The 23,434-nt window shown below is 35.4% G+C and overlaps 1 protein-coding gene across 1 annotated transcript in view; it reads left to right on the plus strand.

Moving 5' to 3' along the window:
- LOC125074817 (protein phosphatase 1 regulatory subunit 3C) overlaps window positions 1-23,434 on the plus strand; it is a 50,264-nt gene that overhangs the window by 25,102 nt on the left and 1,728 nt on the right. The window lies entirely within an intron of this gene.

Consider the following 23,434-nt stretch of genomic DNA (forward strand, 5'->3'; position numbering starts at 1 on the left):
GCTGCGTTGTCCCCACGTGGAAGTTGGGGAGTGGAGGGTATGTGGGACTCGCTGCTGGCCTGGTATACCGGAATACCCACTAAAAAACCAGCGGTACCCTCTCCGTCTCTTCGGGGGGTGCCACGGGATCGCTTTCGCATGCCTAACACAAGCAAACCTAACCTAACCGCTAAAACGAGAACAAAACCGCAGGCTACAAATAGTTCTCAATAAAACTTTCACCCTGGCTGAAGATCTTTAATAATATTATTATAAAACTAAGTAATAATTTAGTTGTATCAACGTAACACGAAGTTGTGTCCAGATATCGAGTATTCTTTGATAAGGTGAAGTCGGCGAGGACTTCCGCCGGTATCGCTGCTATAATTCACGCTGGACCGTATCTCGTTTGACAGATGTCAAAGGGAAAAAAAATGTTTATGGATCGTGTATGAGGAATGTGACAGAATTTTATCATTTGTTAATAATTGGAGATGATCTTCGCTCATTTATTTATAACGAGCGTCCGCACAGTTCATAACGCATAACATTATCAGCCTGTAAATTTCACACTGCTGGGCTAAGGCCTAAACATGGTAAATATCCCGTTTTAAAATACTTATAGTAATTTCAACTCTATACCTCTACGCGTTGCTAAAAGAAGGGTTTTGATGGAAATGATAAAGATTAAAAAAAAAACAAAAGAAAAGTAAATGTTATCAAACTCAAATTCCTTTATTCGATAGAGAAGCATTACACTTACTTATTGATAGTCAAATTAAACACTACCACCGGTTCGGAAAAGACACCCTGACCTGAGAAGAACCGGCAAAAGAAACTCAGCGGGTCTTTTTTTTGTCAAACTAATTAAATACATATAATACGAATAGAAATAGCCAGGAGGCGATCGTTTCATTCCCAAGGTGTGCTCACTAATTGTATAGTAACCTTTCACAGAGTGTTCCTTAACATTTTTTTTTAATTTGGCAACAGAATCATCAAGTTAAGAAGTCAATTAGAGTCGATTCCACCAAACACTTTGAAATTAGAAGACTCGCAAATGAAACAGGTAAAATAACTCCTTCCTCCCACCGCGTACGATTTATAGGTCCACGTATTAACTGGGGCGTCTAACAGTTACCCAAGCCGGCGCCAGTAGTCTGCTCGGTATATTACATTATCATCCGTCTGTCGTGTCGGTTAGAAACTTAGATGTTTATGGTCTGCGGTCGGGATTAAATGACAAACAATTCAATATAGCTTCCTAGCGATTTCTCTCGACTTTGCGCGGTTACGTAAACCGCCTTTTTAGTATTGACACGAACAAAATCTTGGGTAAAGTAAAATTTGCTGATAGATCTTTGTGCAAGCCCGTCTTGGTTTAAACACTCGTCAAAATTTTCAACAGCAATACTTACTTTGTATTCAGGTTTGAAGGATGACTGAGCTGGTGCAACTACGGGCACAATGGATATGACGTCTTAGATCCCGAGGCGGATTGGCTATTGAAGAAATAGTTACGATTTCATGGCGATAATGTTTATGGGCAGTGTTCTATCAGGTGGACCTTTTGTTCGTCCGTTAATGCCATAAAAAAAACCTTCACTAGGAGTGCTGGCTTCTGAAAAACGAAAATTTTATCCAATTCCTCGTTTCTCGCCCTCTAGGGAAAATCCGTTGAGTGGTTTTGACGAATCGGACACACAGACAGCGACATTGTTTTATACCATTTATTGATATTAAAATGTAACTGATAATTGGATATAAGATCACTTCACTCTTGGATATCATAATCTTGGATGAATTACGTGTTAATTTAAAAAGAAACCTTAGTCGAACACTTACAGAACTTTCATTGGTACCCTAAGATACATATTTGTAACTGTTTGGAAATCCCGTCTAAGTAGGTAGGAAGGTACTCAGCCATCATATTCTACCGGAACGCCTTATTCTTAGTGTTTTTGAGGTTTGAACGATGGTGTAACTAGGCACAAGGGATATCAAATCTTAGTTACCAAGGTTGTCAATGTTATGTATGTACGCAAAAACATAAATGATTTTCCCAGAAATTGTGACGTACATTCTGTTAACACTAGGAACAAGAATAAACTTGTTACTCCAAGTACCCGATTACACAGGGTTAGTAACTCATTTTTGGGGCAATGTATACGTTTTTACAACAGGATCCCAGAAAACGTTCAAAATTATTCAATTATAAAATTTAAAAGAATCGTTAAAGAGCGTTTGTGTGCTAAAGGATATTACAACACTAATGATTTTTTAGTTGACTGCACACCTTAGGAATGAAATGATCGCCTCCAGGCTGTTTCAAATAACTAAAATATAATTATCATTGTACATGGAAAATGGTTAAAAAAAAATATATATATATATCCCGCTGAGTTTCTTTCGCCGGTTCTTCTCAGGTCTGAGGTGCTAAATTCCGAACCGGTGGTAGATTTTTGACAATCAATAAGCGAGTGTATACACTTCTATATTGAATAAAGATTTTTGACTTTGACTTTGACTTTTGTCGGCTCTTTGGCGATGTAAGGAATGGTTTGGGCAGGGCATTGTCTTTGGGCAGTGGCCTTTCGGTACCTACCTATATTTAAAAAAAAAACATTTATTTTCTCCTTACATCAATGCTAATTAAATAATAAACAAGATTCGAGCTCCAGAAGGTCACATTATTGTATGTACAAGTCTCTTGGCAGTTGACACGTGACACTATATCACCTTCGAAAACATCGTAATTTGATTACCGCTGTGATCAAAACTGATCTTTAATTACAATGACGTAAAGTCCGTTTTAGCTCGTACGTAATAAGCTCACATGTGTTGATGTTTACTCGAGATAATATCGTGTAATTTATATAATTTCAATAATATTTAGTATTTTAATGTAAACAGTAAAGTTGTTTTGGAAACCATAATATTTTTGTATGGATTAATGTTTGTTTTATTAAAAAGACAATTGGCTTATTAGATAAGGGTGTGCGATTAGCGAGAGCCTAAATGGGCGAGGTTGCGGGTTCAAACCCGGGCAAACCACTGAAATAATAATTCATCTTGTTTTCGTTAAAAGAAAACATCTTCTGCAAGTATCCACAAAGCTTAAGTGCGGTGCAGTGAAGCACAGTTTTTCCTTTATGGGGACTAAGTTATACAATATCTGAAGTCACAATTATCTTAATATAAAAAAAAAACCGCACACATTCATACACACATCCACAAATTCATTAATCAATACACGACTTACACACACATACTCACATCACTGCATAAGCTTATTGATACCGTTAGGGCGTCACGGTAGCATGCGAAACCGTGGCGTCCCCCGAAAAGACGGAGACGGTACCGCTGGTCTTTTAGTGGGTTTTCCGGTGTCCTATTCGTCCTGGGTACCGGTGAGTCCCACATACATCTCCTTGGGGAAATGTGTAACGCGTTTTTCCAGCGACAAAAAGATTAAAGGCCATCCTTAATACACGTAGTTTTTGTTGTCGTATATGGTAGGAAATATTAACCATTCTGTTATCCGTTCTTGGGAACTGAGATGTACATGTGCCCGTAGTTACACTGGCTCTCTTTAAACCGACCTATTGTACTAAGTATTGTTATTTGGTCATAGAATATATGATGAGAAAGCTACCCAAACGGGCTTACGAAGAAGCCTTACACCAGCGTTGCAGAACTATCGATAGTCTGACTATCGACATTTGAAAACTATTTAGGATATCGATTATACTATCGATATTATTGTTCAAAACAAACACTCAAAATTAAAATGAGTATACCAAATATATGAATGAGCGTTCATACTCGTATCTGTAGGGAGTTAATTCTACTAATAAATCACCTATGAAAGTCGAATTAAAACGTAATCGGTACTGTTTAACCTTTATCTTTTCCACTAACACAACGAATCAGTTGCGATCGAAGTTAGATCGGAATGGGATCGAGAACCTAAAGGAAAGTTATAAATTAGTGGAATTGCTCCCCTGTTCGTACTACGCGCTCTATCAGCTTACGTGTATAAAACTAGATCATATCCAACACAGGTCGCACACACACTCATCTTGTCTCGTACGCGGCGATAATTCGCTATCTACGTGGTGTGACAGTGGCGCCAGTTTCGTTAGAGGTCATCTCTGAAGGGCAACAGGCGTTAACATAATATCATGAACGCTCATTTAATTATTCAACTTCACCTATCAATATTTTTGGGTCAAATTTTGCAACCAATGTTTGTATTTGTGGAGAAATTTCTGGAGCTGGAAATTAGCTTTAAATCCAATATACATATATTGGATTTAAAGATAATTTTCATATTTTTAAGGCGCATTGCCATATTTTGACCAAATGATTTGGTAACTTCTATCCAAGTCCAATAACATAAAGCTACTGTTGATCATCAGAAGATTGCGTAACACTGTTTTGGGACACTTTTAGTTCAGCGGAAACGTATAATCATCAAAATCATTTATAATTCAGTGGTCTGGTTCCAAAAGGACCAATATCAATCACCTTTACTTGATATTGGTAATTGGAATGAAAACAATGAATAATTTTTTGCGTAACATTGTTGCTATAAGTAACTCTGCTTCGTTCGTCTATAGGCTAAATATAAGTCAGATCTCGACGTTCTGCGTCCAAATCCTAGGTTGGGCTACGAAAAAGCGATTGGGTTTTTATCGAAAGATCCCAACTGTCCGGAGTCTGGATGTTGGTAGTACGTACAGTTCCATGGCCGAAAACATCTAAAGCCGTTAGTCCTGCACTTGAACTCTTTGGGGTCGTGTTTTATTTGCCGAGTAAAGGAGTAGAGAGTGCACCTGTGCTAGATAGTGTAGTTGGGTGGTCTCTCTTGAGATAGGCCGCGTGGCCGCAATCAGTCAGAACGATATTGTCATCATTAGTAATATCAACCTTATGCCGACTGATATAATATGGTTTACGCTTAACGCCAACATGTACTTTGGCCCTTTTAACACCAGGTTACAAGATTTATTTTACATGTATAATGACGTTTGTGATAACATAACGACGGATCACGTTTCATCGATAGTCCTGTCCCTTAAATGGATACAGCCATGTAAGCACAAACTCATACAGCACAGATACAGTACCTACCAATTGTGTCTCAGTTCAAGGTCAAGTTTTTATCGAATCGCGTGATAATTGCTACTATAAATAATAACACTCTGATACAAGTTTAATTGCTTATTAATCTTTTTTTTTTATTATATGTGTGTAGACGGACGAGCAAATCGGCTACCTGATAAAAAGTGTTCACGACCGCCCATAGACAATGGTGCTGTAACAGATATTAACCATTCCTTACATCACCAATGCGCCACCAACCTTGGGAACTAAGATGTTATGTTCCTAGTGCCTGTAGTTACACTGGCTCACTTACCTTTCAAACCGGAACACAACAATACTGAGTACTTCTGTTTAGCGTTAGGTGGGTGGTACCTTCACCACTTACACAAAGTCCTACCACCACTAAAATTAACAATATCATTATAATTCATTCACTTGCACACCAAGACAAAATAACGACTAATTATAGTTTTTTATATAATTATTACTTCCAAATTTTCTTCAATCATTGATGGATTACCTAAAAAATCTTTAATAAAACCTCCAAAATCCCAAATAATATTTTTCTGCGTAATAAAATCATCACATTCGCTATTAAAAAAGCAAATAAAACTAAGGACGCAAGCCTGATTCTAAGACCATCTAACCCTAATGCGAACCACGAATACGGATATATTACAAACGAACGAGTTAACCCAGGACTGAGGAAACGATCTCACGATGTATTGATACGTTATAATCTTAACTTTATCTTACAATAAAGTTCATGGAAACATCTCCAACGGCTGCAAAAATAGGCGGTCTTATAGCTGAAACCAATTTCTTCCCAGACAACCTACAGGTAGAGAGTAGAGCTTAAAATAGTAAAGAATACTAACGACAGTCCTCGGCTTCGCGCGTATCCAATTTATTTTTAAGAATAACTCTGTACTTTTTTACCAAAAAGACGCGGACGGTGGTGTATGAACTTTGAAAGTTTATGTGGACAAGGAGAGCTAATACTTTTATAAAATACGCATAAGAAATACATTAAAATAATAAATTAAATAGTACTCACATAATATATGTAGATAAACGTATCGTAGATAGGTTTGTCTACATGATATTTTATGAAGCATTCATAGTTTACGTATATACTGCCAATGACAACGCGCGTCATGTCAGAGATGAAAGTCAAAGACATTTTTTTTTACATTAGCATTTTTTATTGTTGTGGAGAAGGTATCGTCCAGTTGAGCTTCATTTTTCCAACGTAACTAATCAAATCAAAATATACTTTATTCAAGTAGACTTTTACAAGGCAAGAAACTCAGTAGTTACTCTTTTTCAACATCTAAAATTACAGTCATGTTAGTTAAATACAATTATACATGTATGTTATGTCTCCTGCCTGGAAGTCAACGAGCATTAACTCCACGCTTTTTTATCATTAATATAATCTCGTATCGAATAATATGCCTTCTTTACCGATGTATTTTTTACGAATGACTTGAATCTATGAACTTTTTTTCTTCTACTCGTTCGAATCAACGCAACTAAAACTTTATTAGCAAGGAATAACGGTCGAATTTCCAATGGACGACCATAGTTTATTTAAACATGTTTTTCAGAGCTATGAAAATTATGAACATAAAATCAAGATTGGTCTGACCTTGTCTGCGGCTTATAGATTAGAATTTGACTAATTACTAAGCTTATTATTTACACCCAAAAGTTATTTATTAGATGTTGTTGATCAGACTATGTTGTTGTACTGGGTTTAATTTTTCGGAACACAAAAGTGTGACCTCTCGCACGACGGGAGCACGGCGGTGTCACGCGATAACGACTGGGGATTAATTATTATAGATAAAATACGAAATCTAATTAGCGCTGTTTACGTTGGCTGTATTTCCTCGTGCCGTAGTACGCGTAGTTTTCTGCACGTGTAGTATTCGTATACGTCAAAATATACTAAATTAAAGTCAAATCCATCAGTACATTATTGATGTAGGTTCCACCGAAAGAAAACAGGCTACTAACGAATCGGTACGTAAATTCTGAAGACAAGAACTATCGAGAAATAAAGCAGTTACTCTTTGTAACCAATTAAACTTTGGGTACATTGGTGATGCTGATTTGACCATTAATACCATGACTAATTCCGTGATCGTGCCAAAATCTTTATTTGCTAGATATTCTGAAATGTACATTTCTTTCTACGACAGTAAGATGGCGTTTCTAAGTTGTTAATTCGTTTGAGAATTAAGCCAAGCCTGTTTGTGTTGGTACCACCCACTATTCATATACTTTACCGCCAAACATCAACTCGGTATTGTTGTGTTACAGTTTGAAAGGTGCGGTCACAAGGTCGGAGGTGCATTGGTGCTGTAAGGGATGAATATTTCCTACAGCGTCAATATATATGGCAATAAATAACTAATAATGGCTGTTTGGTGGCAGAATATATAATGAGCGGGGGGTACAGGTAGACTTGCACAGAGCCTTTATATACCTTCTAAGGAAAAGCACAAACAACTATTTTTAGTTCAAGATATCATTAAAATGGATAACCTGTCTGATAGTCCTGTTTTTGCGCTTATCTGTTAACTGAAGCATGTTCACGATAACCTATACCCCCGAGATACGCGCGTCTCGTACTAAGGAATACCCCTGAAAAAATTGTTCCGGTCTGGTCGCTATGTTTCAACTATGTATTCAAAAAACAAATGTTATTTTAGTGATAGGACATTTTATCCCTTGGTCACATATACATATAAATATACATATTCTACCGCTGAATAGATATTTTTGTTTTTTTTTAGCATTAGCAGCCTGTAAATTTTCCCACTGCTGGGCTAAAGGCCTCCTCTCCCTTTGAGGAGAAGGTTTGGAGCATATTCCACCACGCTGCTCCAATGCGGGTTGGCGGAATACACATGTGGCAGAATTTCGTTGAAATTAGACACATGCAGGTTTCCTCACGATGTTTTCCTTCACCGCCGAGCACGAGATGAATTATAAACACAAATTAAGCACATGAAAATTCAGTGGTGCTTGCCTGAGTTTGAACCCGAAATCATCGGTTAAGATGCACGCGATCTAACCACTGGGCCATCTCGGCTCACCAGTATACACTAGATATACTTACAGTCTATTCCGACTACAAGAGGACAAAATCCAAATATACAACATTTGACGTCGAATTAACGCGACAGCTTGAATAATCTATGATATTTATCGACGACGCTGTTCTCGAAAATTTGGAAGCAAAATTATAATAGATATAATTATTTAGTGGAATATTGTTGTGTTATAAACTAGCTGTGCCCGCGACTTCGTGCACGTTGTTTGAATTTAAGTTATTTGGATATTGTAGCGTTTTTTTTTCTTATTCTATATATAATTCTAAAGTAGCCTAAGTTACTCCTTATTACATCCGCTATCTGCCAGTGAAAGTCCCGTCGAAATCGGTTCAGCCGTTCCAGAGATTAGACGGAACAAACAGACAGACAGACAAAAATTGTAAAAATGTTATTTTGGTATATGTACCGTGCATACATATGCATTTAGTAAATATGGGTTATTTTAACATTACAAACAGACACTCCAATTTTATTATATGTATAGATAAAGATATATTAATCACGAACTGTTATTAGTGCACAATGAGCTATTAAAAAATCGAGTAGCGTACGTAAAACTTCGGTTTAAAGTGAGTGAGCTAGTTTAACAGCCAGGCACAAGGGACATACCACCTTAGTTCCGAAGTGATGCCGTTCATTGGCGGCGTAAGGTTATGTACATAATGTAATTAAATCATTAAATATAATTTTATTGAATTGTCAACGTATATATTTGTTTATTATATACTAGCTACCCGCCCCGGATTCACACGGGTCTATATTCAATTTGAGATTGAAGAACAAATATAAACCTTCCTCTTGAATCATTGATGGAAACCGCGTTAAAATCCATTGCGTAGTTCTATAGTTCTAAGCGTACAGACGGGAAGCGACTTTGTTTAACACTATGTAGAGATTTGTGTTTACTGCTGATTGGAATAAGATAAAGGCGACGAGTCGTAATGAACGAGGGACCTTGACCTTACGTCCAGTGTCAGAATGTATTTGCACTGGTTGCCCAAGGTGCATTGTCAGTCAGTTCATCTTTGGAATGTCGTTAAGAAGGTTTTTGGGTTTATTTTTTTTAAATGAGCCCATTGCTGGCTGATGTATTGGTCTCGATACCGTCGCTGGGAGCGTTGGAATACTGTGATACCAGCCAGTGTTCTGAGACTATACTGAGGCCGGCATTCGGCTTGTTCATCGGGAGGGAAATCAATTTAATTGATTAATTTGCTTACATATATAGCAACTGTTACAAAAACATCGATAGCGTGATTCAGAACATTAAACGATATGCTAATAAGAATATTTTTCACTGATTTATTCAAGTTATATATTTTTTGTTTCGTTTCAAATGGTTTAACATTAGTAGTTAATTATTAAAGTATGTGATTTGAATCAGCGTTGCAGAACTATCGATAGTTCGACTATCGATAGTTGACTTCGAAAACTATTCAAGATATCGATTGTACTATCGATAGAATTGTTTTGATCAATACCATCGATATTATCGATAGCTTTCCGTAAGCAATACTATTGATTACGGCAAACCTATCGATACTATCGATTAAAAGTAATGGTTTTTGCAATACTATCGATAGTATTGACACGTGACAATACTATCGATAGACTATCGATACTATCGCCAGCACCTTAACTATCGATAGTCTATCGATAGTGGATTATCGATATGCAACACTAATTTGAATGATTAGAATTATATACCTATGTTTTACTTATGAACATAAGACATTTTTACATTAAAGCCTCAATTATATACAAAAGAAGACAGCTATTTCATAAATCATGATCGCTGGAATGCTGAAAAATGCTAGCGATATTTAACCGTTGAATCGCGATTCCGATACTCAAAAAATGAACCAGCCCCCCTGTCACCAGTCGAGACAATAAGACGAGGTGTTATACTTTTAACGAAGGCTTTAGTACGACTACTCTATTGGACGAAATTGAAATGGCCGTCGATGATTGGTGGATTGATTATACATTATTCAAAGTAAACATTGTTATTATCTGTTCAGTTGTAATTGTAAAAAACACAAATATTTATAAAATAGTCGAACAATTTTACAAGTAAATCACGTTTAACAAAAAAATTAACATTGTATTGATGTATTAAAAGGACTATTTCGTTCATTCGTAACTACTAATTATTATTTAATGGCGCGTGCGAATGTCTTGCAAAAAGTAACGCCGATAAGACTGTTACGTTTCAACACGTACTTCGAAACTTGAAATCGAATTACATTTTTAATACATTTTAAAACCAAACTACCAAGTTAAAACTATGAGTTCAGAGGGTATCTAATTGTATATCAGGTTCATCAGTTTTTTTTAATTAATCGGTAGGCGGACGAGCAAATAGGTCACCTGGTGGTAAGTGGTCACCACCGCCCATATACAATGGCGCTGTAAGAAATATTAATCATTCCTAATATCACCAATATTAGGAATTAATTTTTTTTATGTCAAAAGGTGGCAAACGAGCAGGAGGCTCACCTGATGGAAAGTGACTACCACCGTCCATGGACATCTGCAACACCGGGGGCTTGTTTTGTTTTTTTGTTTTGTTTGTTTTGTATTTTAAATCATCTTGTATGCAATTAGCAGTGTCATAAACATAAAAATATTTATCATCTTAAAACTAGACAAATATAATACCCTAATTATATTTTTGATTATTAAATCTCTTTGCCCGCTAAATGGCGCCATATTGATTGAAGTATTACGTCACTTAGTCTATAGACAGTCTAGAAACAAGACGCGTCTAAAAATATCTCATTTGATAAATTATATTAGGTAGTTTAGAAGGTATGCGAGAACTTTACTTGGTGGTAGGGCTTTGTGCAAGCTCGTCTATATGTGGTGGTATATACCACCCACTCATAACTACCGCCAAACCGCAGTACTCAGTATTGTTGTGTTCCGGTTTGAAGGGTGAGTGAGCCAGTGTAACTACAGACACAATTGACCTATCATCGTAGCTCCCAAGGTTGGTGGCGCATTGGTGATGTAAGGAATGGTTAATATTTCTTACAGCGCCATTGTCTATGGGCGGTGGTGACCACTTACCATCAGGTGGCCCATAAGCTCGACCGCCAACATATGCAAAAAAATAACTCTTATAAATTTCAACAGTAGTCGTAAATGTTAGAAGTGTAAGTTTGTCATTGTAACTAAGGGCACAAGGGACATAACTTCTTGGTAGCCATGGTTTCATCACAGCGTCAATGTCTATGGGCAGTGGTGACCACTTACTATTAGATGGCCCATAAATCCGTCCGCCTGCCAAAGTTAAACACATTCCGTGCTCAGCAGTTGGAAACATCGTATGGAAACCTGCATATGTGGATCGAACTTTCATTGGCTTTACAACTTCTGCTAAATGGAAAATAGACTGCTTATTTAACTTCGTCTTTTAACTGCGAAAACAAAAATTTAAATGTTACGTAAAGGAAGTATGTTTACGGACAGTCTCTTAAGACACTCTTATCGACAGAGGCCAAAATAATAATTACTAATTACACGATACGAAATATTTTGTCAATCTGTGTCAGCATCACGCGGGTGTCACGCCGGGTCCCAGACGAGTCCACAAAAACACGTTCTTGCGACTTTTGACATTACGTGTGTACGCCATGTTGGTTTAATGGCTGGCGTAAAACTTGAAATGATTGTTGAATCGATTTAATTTGGAGTTGTTATATACGTATATACTATGGTATTGATGCCGTTATAGTTTAAGGTCTATGTTTTGATTACTAGATATACTGTCCAAGTTGGTAAAGTAAAGTTCAAGTTAGCTTGATCTCTTTGACAGACGGGCTTATAATGGGAAACAGAAAATATAACATATATAACAGTCCATGGATCGATGGATTGCGTAATTCAAATTAGAATTAAATTTTTTGTATCTTAATTTTCTAAAAATCATTATACCAGCTAAAGAGACCCCAACCACTAGCCAAAAAATCCCCAACCAAAAGGAACCCCGTTCGTAACAATAACATAACCATGATCTTTAATAATGATTATTTGTTATCGATATTCGTAACAGTTTCTGCCTGTTATTCGCGTCCCTACCGTCCGACCGATGTAACATTGCCCAAGCGTCTATTATTTTCAGTGTTTCTATTTAAATTTTACTTTGAAGCAATAAAGTCTTCAAATGTTCGGATAACGCTCGAATCTTTAGAGACTTTTGTATTATACGTATTTTTTTAAATATTTTTACAATTTTTAAAATTATTAAATTTAGAAAATAATATGTTCATCATTGCAAAGTTATGTCGATCAGAAAAATTTACGTCTGTCAAAAAGATCAAGCTATCTTTTACAGGGTATAACTCGTAAATTTTCCAACAGTTGGGCGGTAAATACACGCACACTAGTAAAGCAGTATGACGTTCGGCGAGTGTCAAGCGTAGCTGTCACGCACACCAAGATAATAAAGTTGGCTCGTTTATTTTGGTTCTTTTGTAGTGGAACACTATCTAATACTAGTGGAATTAATGGTAATTATTTTTAAATGTTATACCTTTCTGTTCCACTACAATATACGGGGGATTGATTGTTGTTGAGAGTTTCGTAAAATAATGTATGGTCAATTTAATAAGATATAACGTAGGTTAATAACAAACTAGCTGTATAACATTATTTTGATCTATCTCGTAGGGTTCAGGCAGCGTTTGCAGTTGCAAAAATGTGTTTATATATGACATTAGATACCTCTAATATAACCAATGTTTCTCTACTATATTATGCATGTATTATACATATCAAACTTCCTTATTGAATCACTCTGTCTATGAAAAAACTGCATCAAAATCCGTTGCGTAGTTTTAAAGATCTAATGATACATAGCGACCGACAGACAGCGGGAAGCGACTTTGTTTTGTACTATGTAGTGATGAGCTGCCTCGACTTTGAGCGAAGTATGACTATTATTTACTTTACGAAGGCAACGCTACGGACCAGTTCCAATGAAAGCCACTCAGGGACTATCTCAAATATACTGATAGTCTTCGAAACCTGTTCAACCGTTTAGGAGTTAAGTTAAAGACAAACATTCATTTTTATTTAATAAGATTATATAATATACATACACAATTATATAATAAAAACTTTTTGGTACAAAAAAAGTTTGTGTACAACATTTTCGCCAAGATTAATAATACCAAATCTTCGCCTTGTTAATTTCAAAATATATTTAAAAATAGAACTAAACGTATATCATCAAATATAAATTCATAACACACACTGGCGTAAAAACGACACAACAAATGTCTAAATCAACAAAATGGCGGCCTTGACATTGGTTCGAATTTGGAATGTCAGATAACGTTAAGTAGTTCGTTCAACTTGATATCTTATCGTATTTTGGACTATTTTATTTAATTGTCATTGGGAAAATTACGCACTGTTCTAGGATATCATATGGGTTTGCTTATATATTTAAAACAAGATATACTGTTTTAAATAAGGTAGTTAGGTGGTCGAGCCAATGAGCCTCCCGATAGGCAATGCCCGTAGACTTAGGCACCGTATGCTTCGCCAGGGCGCCATCAACAAAAGAAGAAAAAAAAGTTTAACAATATATAATACATCAAACCTATATAAATATATTTTAGTTGGACGGATAAGTGAGTCAGTGTTATTACATAAGAGAGTAACCTTATGATTTTCAAATCCAAATCATATGCAAATCTGTATCTTATATATTAGATTTGGAAAGCAATTATAAAATATTATTGATTAGTTTACACTTTATATGATAAGATTGTTATAATACAATAGTTTTTGGCACTTTAATATTATCTATGATAAATTACAAGATATTATATTAAATATTTTAAACCTATCACGCTTATATAACATAGAGGATATTTAAAAAAATGGCGAAAACTGTTCGCCATCTTTGATGTATGAAAAGTTGCCAGTACATAGCGAAAATTGATGTGTTCGTGAAAGACGGAAAGTTGAACATCATCATCATCAGCCCACATTCGTCCACTGTTGGACATAGGCCTCTCCAATTGCACGCCACTGTGGTCTTTCTTCGGCAACTCGCATCCAGCTCCTGCCAGCCGTCTTGCGCAAATCGTCACTCCACCATGCCAGAGGACGTCCTACACTACGTTTGCCGAGACGTGGTCTCCACTCTAGAACACGTTTTCCCCAACGGTTATCGGTTCTACGACAAATATGGCCGACCCACTGCCACTTCAGCTTACTAATCCGGTGGGCTGTGTCGATGACTTTGGTTCTCTGACTTTGGTTGAGCATCACTAGTCATTATAATCAAAATATTCATTCTAGTAGGCACATAAAAGTTTTGTAATCGTCATGTTATAGAGTTAAAGTAATTTTAAAGCTACCTCCGGTTCGGAATGTAGAATCTATTAAGAAATTAACTCAATAGTTACTATTTTAGTGAAAAAACTGTAGTATCAGTCAAATTTAGATCGCTATTGTTTAAAGTTAACTTAATTTTATTTTTTGTAATTTTGTTTTTGTAAAGCAACTTTGTATCAGCGATAATGAGGTCATAATGAGCTTATTTCCTGTCAACTTTCAAACGTAATGAGGTATCATCAGCAAACAATACAATATCACAAATACCTCTAACGTAAAGAGAAGATCATTTATATCTAACAAAAATAAAAATGGACCTAAAATTGACACCTTGCGGATCACCAATTTTTAGCTCCACTCATGAACTACTCCTGTTCGACATTGTTTTTTTCATTATTAATTTTATATAGTCTATGTAAACCATATTGACAGGAGTGCCGGTTAAATGATCCTCGCATCCTTGCCACCATTTCACGCAGTCATAATTTGTATAGGGACTATAATTATTTATTGTTTATTTCTATATAACTGAGGCCTTAATGTCAACAATACTTATGTATTGTAAAGATTAAGTTTTTTTTTTTTAAATAGAATATAACGTTAGTAAATCGAGAGTATGTATATGTATACACTCCTACACCACTTCAACCAGGATATGTACCCACAACCTCGAAATCTGTGGGTTTATCATCTATTCACAAGACTAACTAAGCTGTTTCTATGCCTTTAATTATATTATTGGCTTAATCACCTCCCCAACTGGCACAAAGTATATAATAAATAAATAATAAATAAATAATAAATAAATAATAAATAAATAATAAATAATAATAAATAAATAATAAATAAATAATAAATAAATAATAAATAAATAATAAATAAATAATAAATAAATAATAAATAAATAAATGATGAAGAATAGCATTAATAGAATCCTACTTAGACGAGGACGAGACTTTTACTGAAGCCTTAGAAGAAGTAAAAACTTGTCAAAGACTATCGAAATAAATCCGTTTGTATTGTCAATAACACCTTTTCAATTCGTCAACGTTTCGTGTATTTATAGAAAAATACGTAGTCAACTGATACGCTCATAAAATGAGGTTTCAATCGAAAATGTTCCGATAAGATAACGAGCAGACTGCTTATCAGGCACGTGTCTGGTTACTGTTGCTAATTGGGGATAAGTTGTCTTTCAAAAGATCTTAATGGTTCTTTATTTGAAATATAAGGAGACAGTCAGAGCCGAGATGGCCCAGTGGTTAGAACGCGTGCATCTTAACCGATGATTTCGAGTTCAAATCCAGGCAGGCACCATTGAATTTTCATGTGCTCAATTTGTGTTTATAATTCATGTCATGTATATATGTTCATGTCAGCAGTGGGACATTAACGGGCTGCTAATGCTAAAAAATTCATAAAAGAAATATGAATTACAACCTGCATCCTACGTAACCTACGTCATACATTTTAGAGAGTGTGCAGTGCGGTTCTTTTCTCTCTCTTCAAGTTTTTGCTCGCTACCCTCGTCTTCCACTAGACGTTACAACAGTCCAACAGCGGCCAGTGTATCGTATTATGGCGTATGTGATTTGACAGTCTGCCTACTTTTACATTTTTTTACATTAACAGCCTGTAAAATTTCCCACTGCTGGGCTAAGGCCTTCTCTCTCTTTGAGGAGAAGGTTTGGAACATATTCCACCACGCTGCTCCAATGCGGGTTGGTGGATACACATGTGGCAGAATTTCGTTGAAATCAGACACATGCAGGTTTCCTCACGATGTTTTCCTTCACCGCCGAGCACGAGATGAATTAGAAACACAAATTATGAATAATTTTTTTGTATTTGCAAATGGATACCTGATGTAAGGTGATCACCACCGCCAAAAGACATTGGCGATGAATGGAATATCAATCATTCCGTACATCGTCACAGCTCTGGTTAAATCAAGGTTTAAACTGGAACAATTCACATAAGTGAAGACGAAGCTTTAGTCCAGCAGTGGGATAATTACCGTCTCTAACTTTACTAATGTACAATGAGTGTGAGTGTACTCACGATCCAAAAAACCCGTTCTGTAGTTCCGGTCGATACCCGTTACTACAAAAAAACTATCATTAGTATTTTATTTTTTTTGTGTATGTGTGTTTGTATAGTGCTGTTGTGCTGAACAAGCGTCGGCATGGGGGCGAGTACTAAACTCCGCCTTGGAATTTGAACCCTTTCAGGGTCGGCTCGTTCATACTGAGGGTGTGTCCTATGAGATCGCACGTCAGGGCATAGTCGGAGAGTGTACTATTTTGAAAAATCGAGACCCTATATGTATCGGAGTGAACCAAACGTTAGTGTGATTCAGGAACTTGATTTTTTAACGGTTTAACAATTACTTTGAATAGAGAGATCGATCTACTAAGTACTAAATTATTTTTTTTTAAATTAGCTATTAAATAAGAGAGATTATTATGATTTTCATTATAGTGCGCTAATCGACTTATAAATAGCAAAAGTCTCCTGACCTTGGGCAAGGTGACAGTGTCTATGTTTATTTTTAGGCCGCGAGTCACGCGTGGGGGAAGACGATACGTAATGGAGGTGGGGATAGGGTGGGGTTTCCACGTAATATCACGACGATTACTAGTCAACTATACAATATATGTATAAGCTGATATATCCCAATTGCATATCCAGGCAACCACTTTTGTCTTCCCATTTGAAGGGTGAGTTAGCCAGTGCAACATCAAAATGACAATTTAAGTTTCCAATGTTGATGACGTATTGTCGATGTAATTCAATATTACAGCATAAATGTCCAAGGTGGTGACCACTTACCACCAGATATAGATAGACATAGACAGGCACGTGTTGCAATTATTCTTTAAATGTATGTACTCATTAATTTTGGACATTACGAGTGGGTCAGTTTCGACTTTCGAGGCATGCGGCCCGAACGCAACGCAGTTGGCAAGCACCCTGACAAAGCTAGTGCTTCGAATTCCGATGTATTTATATCCATATATAGACGTGATTTAGTACTATAATGTAACCTCGTTGGCCCAGTGGTTAGCTTCTACGGCGATATCGAGTCCAGGGTTCAAACAACGCGGCCAATATATATTTTTTTTCAATTTCGAACTTAATCGTGTTAAAACAATTGAGTTCAAATGAGTTCTCGCATAGACAACCATATGTTCAAAGGCTTCTGCATTTCAAAATGCTGTCTCTTCGTGACAGACGATGCGTGCAGAGTCTTTGCTTCTTACATAAAATACTTAATGGTGATATTCAGTACAGTGGCCTAGTCGAACGCTTCCTTCTAAATGTTCCTTATAAATGCCCAAGGAATTCTATTCCGAACACATTTCACATCCCGCGCGTTAAAACTAATCTTGGATCCCAGTCTCCCGTGGTGCAATTGGCAAGATTTTGTAATGAAATTTCCAAAAAGTTGCCAGGTCTGGACCCATTTTGTGATTCGTTTCATGTATTCAAACGAAAAGTTGTCGACTATTTTTTTTTTTCTTCTCTAAGTTAATTAGTTTTCCTAAGTTTATGTAGTGATGTTTTTTGTTTTTATTTTGTGATTTTTGCGTAATGTTTTTGTTTTATTTTTGAATTAATGTGTGGACTTTTTAATTGTACACTGTTTGTAGTTTGTATATGTTATGTGCACTTGTCATTGACGTACATATCTGATATTTTAATATAGTCGCTTTGGCTGTAAATGTTTAATATGTATGTTGTAAGTGTGCTTGTTTAAATAAAAAAAAAAAAAAACAATATTTATTTAATTTTTCTTCTAATTTTGGAATATTTGTGGATATTGCGTCACCGAATTTCGCGTATAATCGGGAGTTATTACTTGATGGTAGGTATTTGTGCACGCCCATTTGTAGATACCACCCACTCATCATATATTCTACAAGCAGCACGTAGTATTGTTTATACTCCGATGAGTACATCGGTGTAACTACAGGCACAAAGTTCATAACATGTTTATTCCCAAGGTCGGTGGCATATTGGCGATGTCGGAAATGGTTTTATTTCCTACAGCGTCAATGTCTGGTCGGTAATGACTCGTCATCATCCCGTCTTCATCAATCTGCTATGACTCCTTCCTTATGACAAGCAATGTTTTAAGAAAGTCATAAGTCCAGTGTTCTACTAAATACCCACTAAACGACATTTATAAGTCTGGATCAGTAATTATTTAACGCGATACGAAACAATTGAAAGGCAAACTATTTTAACTGGAAATTATCGATTACCACACGCGTATGTAATTGATTTCATAAGTTTTAATTCGAACATATATTACAGAAATTGTTAAAGGAATTGATAAATTAATTAGTCTTAATTGTAATTTTTGGGCCTTTTAAGGGCCTTTAAAAAACATTGCTGATCTTCCATCTTCTAATAAAATACATTAAATGATATATATTTTTTACTGAATACTCAAGAAGATAGTTATTTTGTTTTGCTTTCCGAGTTATCAGTCCACACTTTTTTTTAATTAATTTATTTTTAACTAGGTCTCGTTTTTTTAATTGTTATATATGTATCTACAGCGACATGTTATCCGGGTTTTTCAGGTGAAAGAAATATTGTATTTCGTGTATCTATCTGTAATGTGTAATTTATATTTTATCTAGAGTGCCTGTATGTTTTTATTAATAGGTAGCATCAGATATATTCTATTGTTATTTGTCTTTTTGGGATTCTGGAGTCCTTAGTCTGGAAATTATTCCTTTAGTTTATTATTATATCGTCCTTAATTTGGCCATTTTTCAAATCTAAGTAAACTACCCAAGAAAATTATCAAGAGCTAGAAGATTAAGTTGATAAATTTCATTACGCCGTTGAATGATCGCTTGGCCTATTTGTTAGAGATACACCTTTTATTCGACAGGACAGAGTTCGATGTAATCCAGTCTCCTTGGTGGTACCATTTGTGCCTTCTTCTCCAGCGGCCCCAAAATGTTTTCATTATCGTTATTCGAATCTAATCCTCTAGTACTTTTCACTTACGATGTCTGTGATAACAAATGTGAATATTATAAAAATGACACTGGTAGAGAACTACATTATTCCTGATGTATATATATAATGCGAATTATATTTATATCACGCATATAAGCCGAGATATCACAATATCTGTCTGTCTAGTCCGAAAGATACACCTACTTAACACAGATATCTGTAGAAGATCACGGATTCCAAATTATGTGCTCCAAAAATGTATACCCTTGCGAGCGTGCGATCAAATTTTACCATAAATTATGGATCCAAACTTCCTTTAACCATGTCATATTTTACACCGTAGCCATTAACGTGCTCTCGTTTTACCGACCATGTTCTTAGAGGTGTATTCTCGTCTGACACCTTTAGGATAGATGTAATTCGAGCAGGCTCAAGTTACAAGGCGGAGTCTTGTAACGTCCCGCCCAGTGACGCTGTTAAGGTCAGCAGAGCAAATAGTAGTAGTCTTGAAATCCCACAATGCAATCTTATGTTGATGCCGCATCTGGTGCAACGCTCTTCTCCTCCTTCTCCTTTCTAACTTCTTAAATATACTTTTTCTACCACACCGTAAATTTGTTCTTAATTACGATTTTTTTTACTTCATTACGAAGGTATGCCCTCACCCTAACCAAATAAGAGAAATGTTTGGATTCAATATATTTTCGAAAGATCTCTTTAGTCTAGTCTACTGTAGCCTGGATAATCTGGCTCTGTTCAAAAAATGATGGAGATCAATTGGTATTAGTTATGGAAATGAGTTTCGTGCTAAACAAAACAGCAGCATAAAACGGCGTGATTATTTCTTCAAATGTTAACACAATTGTAGAAAAATATCTTTTGTAATTACGGCTCTTATCGTGATTTTATTTGGTTTTCTTAATCACATTTGAATAAAATACACTGGATTTTTTTTGAATATGCATTTTCATTGTTTAAACATTCATCAAAAAACTGCTGTGGCCAAACGAATTAATGCCGTGTTTTTGTGTCCGGCAAACTATTAAAGTACCAAATTTGTAATATTTCTTGGTGTTGGGACTTTGTGCATGTCGATCTGGGTAGATATCACTCATAAAAGAACAGAACTACCTATTATGTTACAGTTTGAAGTGTGATTGAGCCAATGTTACAAGGGGTAGATCCTAAGGTTGGTGACGCTGTCGGGTCCGCTGGATTGTGGTAAATAGAATTACGTATATATTATTTATTATGTACATATTATTTCAAAATGAAAAAAAAAAATGTCATTGTTGGCCACGACTTCCAAGAAGACGACAAGCTTGTCCAGCGAAGATCTGCTGATGTCTAGCAAAAATATAAAACGCCGAAATGTATAAAAGTAAAATGTAAAAAAGGCACGGGCAACTGTGAGCGTGGATGTTGTAAACTAAATAAAAAAACAAGGTTGGTGACGCATTAGCGACGTAAGGGATGGTTGATATTTCACCAATATCTGACCACATACCATTGAAGGGCAACTTACTAGTCCACCTACCGACTAATAAAAAACTTGCACCTGAATTTTAAACCAGTTCCACAACCTGAAATTGCAAGTAATTTCGTTAGTGCTGACTGCATAAACAATAACTATATTATATTTATATATTGTTTATTATTGTGGAAGACGTAAATTTCTAACAATGGACAATTAAAACATTTAAAATACACAAAAAACGAAAAATTTGTTCATTAAAGTTTAGTATTAAATGGGTAATGGTTATTTGTAATATTCATTCAAATATCGAATTCAATAGATTGACCACATTGCCAAATGTTTGGACCAATAGTTGGCTGTACACCGTTAAAAGAATTAGTTTTTATACGCGTTCAATATTTAGGTATGTCTTATGCAAAGCGATCGTTTGCTTTATTAACTTTATTTAAAAACAATTATACAACTCGTTAGACGGCTGCTTGTTTCTAAGTGCCATGGCATTGTTCTGTGACATTAAAATCATTCGCTAATATGTTTGTCTGTTCAACATTGTTTGACATCACACGACACATTACAAATACATAAATAGTTGTAATGTTATCACGCGCGGAGCCGGCGTGTGGCAGTGTTAGCGGCGTGGACTGTGGGGCGGCCATGTTTGTGGAGAGATTGGGATGTTTCTTTTTTTTTAAATTTATTTATGATAAAGGAGTTTTCAATGCAGTCGATGTATTTGTAAATTAATTCAAGTCATAATGAAATGTTTTAAAAATCCCCATACACCTAAAATTTATTTTATGTAATATACGTAATCTTATTTAAATGTGATATATAATTATAATTTAGCCTAGATAGATCACGAGGATCTTGACTGAAAGTCGCCGCTTCAAATACGAACAAGCACTTACAGGAGAATTTATACTAAATAATAATTTTGGAGCGTGTCTTACGCTTCTACCCGTTTTGACAGTTTCGAGAACCAGTGTTACAACTTAGCATTTAAATCTGATAAATTTTTCAACGTAAACAATGTTGTTAATTAATTTCTATTCTTATATAATACACGTAATTATATTTTAATTTGGTCTGCGTTTGTTTTTGTGATTAAATAACAAATTAAGTAACGAGTAAACAGCTTAAAGCTAATTATGACACAACCAATCAATGTTTTGTAATTAGTAAAATGTTTCCTTTGCATAATTAGCTTTGATGATTATTATAGTTTTACTACAATATGCGTATAATTCAATTTGATTACGGAGACAAATCTTAATTTAATATATATTGTGGTCTTAAGTCCGTAAATTAACCGTGCTGACAATAATGTGTACATGATAAAATAAGGATTAATGAATCAATTTATTTACTAATAATACGTCGTATTATATACATAACACGGTCATAAGTTTATTATATGCTCGATTTATTTACTTTTATAGATAAATAGTAGTGTAAATAACAATCTTATATAAATTATCATTTATTAAAGCGGATACACTCGGTATACTTGTAGTTATACTGACCGTTGTTTACGTAAATAATATGGCTTAGACTGCGGTACACAAAGCTTTTCTATGTATACATAAGCTATATATAAGAGGAAATATCGTAATTCATGTATCCAGTTCTATATAAGTTAATAATAATATCAGTATAAACAAACATACATTGAATTAGCTACATACATTTTTTTAAGAGTACTTAATAAGTAGCTAACTTTAGCGGCCTGTTAATCCTTGCCTCAAAAATGTTCTACTTAAATATTACATTTAAAAACGTTGCACTTTCCTTTAAATAACGTACAAATAGATATCTAGATCGTAAGGTCGTAGTATGAATGCAAATTGAACTATAATTAAATCGTAGCTCTAAATATATTTCAGTGCGATAATGTTCTATTTGTACGTTTGTTATCATTTAACAGATTAATAATATGTCAATAACCCGAGACCAGTTAATTACACACGATCTTAAGGCGTGTGTCGTCTTCGTGATTGCGATTATCGTTAAAAACTTTCCGATAGATCATAGCTTTGATATTGTTTAGTTCAATATTACATCAGAACAATAATTTATTACAACTGCCCGTGAAACATGGACTTTGGATACAGAGACACACAATACACGTACGCAGATTAAACGGAGACTGATATACTGGATACGTATTTTTAGGATTTAAAAAGATAGGTAGTCTGGCTAAGCGTTCACCTGATGGTTGATATCCATAGTCATAGTCATCGTCCCTGTAAGAAATATTAACCATCCCTTGCTTTGATATTGCGTCATCAACCTTGGGCACTGGGATGTGGAATTATGTCCTATATGCCTATAGTTACACTAAATAATTCGCCTTTAAAACCGGAACATAACAATACTATGATAGGGGTACGCGATAACAGGAATCATTGTT

Source organism: Vanessa atalanta, chromosome 28, assembly GCF_905147765.1.
Source record: "Vanessa atalanta chromosome 28, ilVanAtal1.2, whole genome shotgun sequence".
NCBI lineage: Eukaryota > Metazoa > Arthropoda > Insecta > Lepidoptera > Nymphalidae > Vanessa > Vanessa atalanta.